The following is a 3570-nucleotide window of genomic DNA, read 5'->3' on the forward strand; positions in this document are numbered from 1 at the left end:
TTGTAAATTGCAGTACACTTCCTTGTCAATAGGCCACCAGGAAACACACACACACACACACACAAATATACTTGTTCATACGTAAACAAAATATATGTTTAAAATAACAACTTTAATTTAGAAGTGAAACACATACAGAAACGTGTGTGAGGCAGAGGAAATAGCTGACACACTTGATAAAAATATTTTGTTTCACCTGAATTGTCACTTCCATGTTAAAATTCTACATTTTTCTACTAATGAATACCTTACTTCAAATTAAGAGTCATGTATAACTACTAGTCAGATCGTAATGAGTCCCTGGGTGGTGTATATAAGCATTAAACTAATATCAACTAATATCCAACATGTCAGTGATTTGGACTCACTGAAAAGTATCTGCAAAGACAGGCCTGAAATGTTTTTATTGAAGGTAGCAATGTCAAAAGACTCTATAGATAAGTTCTCCTCTGCACACATGGGGTTACAATGAGTTGTAGTCCACTCTATAGCAACTAACTATAATATTCAAAAGGAAGACACACTCTAAGATACTACTTTCAGAATTTGATAAATATTAATTTGAAAAATAGCTAAAATATATTTGTTAATATTTCCCCAAACTAAAATTTAAAGTATTATAAAAGCCACTAAAACCATCTGCTTTAATCAAAGTATCAAAATTGAAAATTTATTTTTATTCAGTGTTAAATATACTACATTGGGTAATTTGGTAAGGAATATAAAAGTACTTCATGTGTACCTAAAGATTTTTAGGTTTCACATAAAGACAATCACAATTCTTCTCAAGGTTAACCACAATCAAATGTGTACACATTCAAATGCCTTTGTATATTCAATAAAACACAGATAAACCTTCCTCTAGTACTCTTTGCTTTCTACTAAGATCCACCTAACATTGGCAATAATGTCTTTGGTGCTACAGTCTCTTCTAAACCTAGCCTATATTTCTGATTTTTCTCTTTTGATCAACGGTTCCAATCATTTTTTTTTATAATCTTCAGCAGGACTTTGCTTGCGTGTGATACCAGTATTATTGTTTGATAATTGCCACTCTCTGATAGCAATCTTTTGGGTCATCCTTTTTCTGGAATAGACACAAGTGTGGAACTCTACCAGTCAGTTGGCCATGTAGTTGTCCACGAGATTTCTTGGCATAACCTGGTGAGCACATCCAGGGAGGCATCTGTTGAAATATGTCAATTGACCCATCAGTTCCTGAGGACTTGTTCTTTGCCATCTCCTTCAGAGAAGTTTAAAGTTCCTCCTTTATCATCATTGCCTCATGATCATATGTTGTTTCATTAAATTTTTCAGTGTCAGCCAATTCTTTTGTGCATAGTCATTCCATGTATTCCTTCCATCTTCTTTCATTTCTTCCTGGATCATTCAATGTTCTGCCCATAGCATTCTTTAAGTATTGAAAATGCAAAGTTTAAATTTGTTTTTCAGTTCTTTCAGCTTAAGAAATGCCAAGTGAGTTCTGTCCTTCTGGTTTTCCAACTCCAGCCCTTTGCAAATTTTATTACTTTTCTTTATATTCCTAAGCTACTCTTTGAAATCTTCTGTTTAGCTCCCTAACTTATTGATTCCTTCCCTTTGCTTTGGCTTCTCAGCATTGTAATGCAATATTCATAATCTCTACTTGTATCCATTTCCATCTTTTATTCCTTATTGTCTTTATAATGATCTCTTAATTTCCCTATGAATTATTTTATTGATATCTCCCAAAGCCCATCTGATCTTCATTCTTTAGTGTTCAAGTTCTCAAATCTGTTCCTGGGGTGATTTTTAAATTCAGGTGGGATAGACTTAAGGTCAAATTTTAGGTTTTGTGAATTATATTTCATTTTCTTTTGCTAAGTTTGAACTTGTATATGAGTAATAGATGGTCTATTCAGCACTTGGCCTAGTTTTCACAGCTGATACTGAGAAAAATCTATACTTGAGCAGTCTTAAAAAAAAGAGCAAGTAAAAGCTGCATAGTTAAATATTAGGAAAAGAGTGTATCATCCTGTCTTCATACCTTTTCAATCAATATGCAGAACAATCCATTTGGGAAGCTTGACTGCATGTGAGGAAAAAGGTATCAAGATTGGAGGAATGCTCAACAACCTATGTTATGCAAAATGACACAACCTTGCTCACAGAAACTGAAGAGGACCTGAAGTATTTGCTACAGGTCAAAGACTGAAGTCTTCAGTATGGATTGAAACTCATCATCAAGTGGGCCAATTTTCAGCACCATGAGTGATGGAGAAGAGATAGAGATTGTTAACAATTAAAGCTATGTCAGCTCCATAATCAGCACTCTTGGTACCCATAGTAAAAAAAAAATCAAAAGACAGATGCTTTGTGGAAAGCTGTTGTCAGGCATATCTCAAAAATGCTGAAGAGTAATGATGTCATTCTGGAGACTAAGACACAACTGATTAATATCATAGTCTTAACTTCTTTATTTCTTGCTATATGCATCAGAGAGCTAAACAATGACCAAAATGATGAAAGAATTGTTGCCTTTGAGCTGTGATGCTGAAGAAGAGTGTTGAACATACCATGGAGTGCCAAGAGAACAAACAGGTTTATCCTGGAGAGGGTAAATCCAAGCTGCTACTTGGAGGCAAGAATTTTGAAGCTCTGTCTCACATAGTGTAGGCATATTGCCAGGAGACACCAGTCCCTCGAGAAGGACATCATGCTTGGGAGAGTGGAGGGACAGACCAGGAGAGGAATACTGGTTCAGAATAAAGCAGAATTCAGATTGTTAGGAGTCACAAGTGACTCGATGACACATAACAACATTATGAACTATCATTTGTCTTCTGTTCTAGGAATTTCTGAGTATTTCTGAAACCTAAAAAGTTGTAAAAGTATTAAGTTCAAGGGAAAAGAATTACTTTCTCACCTGGCACACTGGGTTGGGCTGCAAGAAAGGGAACAGACTTGAAATCCTCCTGCTTGAAATACAAACTGCTTAAGTTGGCACCTTCTGATCTCATGCTACTTCAGAGACAAGACATTAGGCTTCAGGAGAGAAGACAACATAAGATGAGACACTCTACCCCAGAGCCAGCACTTTCAGCTGTGGGAGAGAGAAGAAACTGAAATTCCCCTGGTAAAAGGAATCTCTGCTGTCTTGGGATATTTCCAGGGATTAAATCACACAATAGAGTTTAGGCAAAGAGGTACAAGAAGACGAAAGACTTGCTTTCTCAGCTGGCATGCTAAACTAAGAGGAAGGAGCAATCTTGAAACTCCTCTAGACAGAAACAACTTGAGTGGAGCACCTGATCTTATACCTCTTAACTACTCCACAGAAAAATGAGAACAGTATGGTTTGGGAGAGAGGAGTACAACAAGGCCAGATTCCTGAAAGCCTGCATTGCAGATCAGAGAGAAACTGAAGGACTTTATTGTTGTTGCTGTTATGTGCCATCAAGTCGCTTGTGACTCATAGTGACCCTATGTACAACAGCCCTAAACCCTGTTCTGTCCTCTGCCAATTGCACTGCCTCTGACACACCCATCCCGATTACCCCAGGCACTGAATCAATCCACCTCTTAGAGGGT

The sequence above is a fragment of the Elephantulus edwardii genome, unplaced genomic scaffold, assembly GCF_000299155.1.
Source record: "Elephantulus edwardii isolate Elephantulus edwardi_28Jun2011 unplaced genomic scaffold, EleEdw1.0 scaffold00136, whole genome shotgun sequence".
Lineage (NCBI taxonomy): Eukaryota > Metazoa > Chordata > Mammalia > Macroscelidea > Macroscelididae > Elephantulus > Elephantulus edwardii.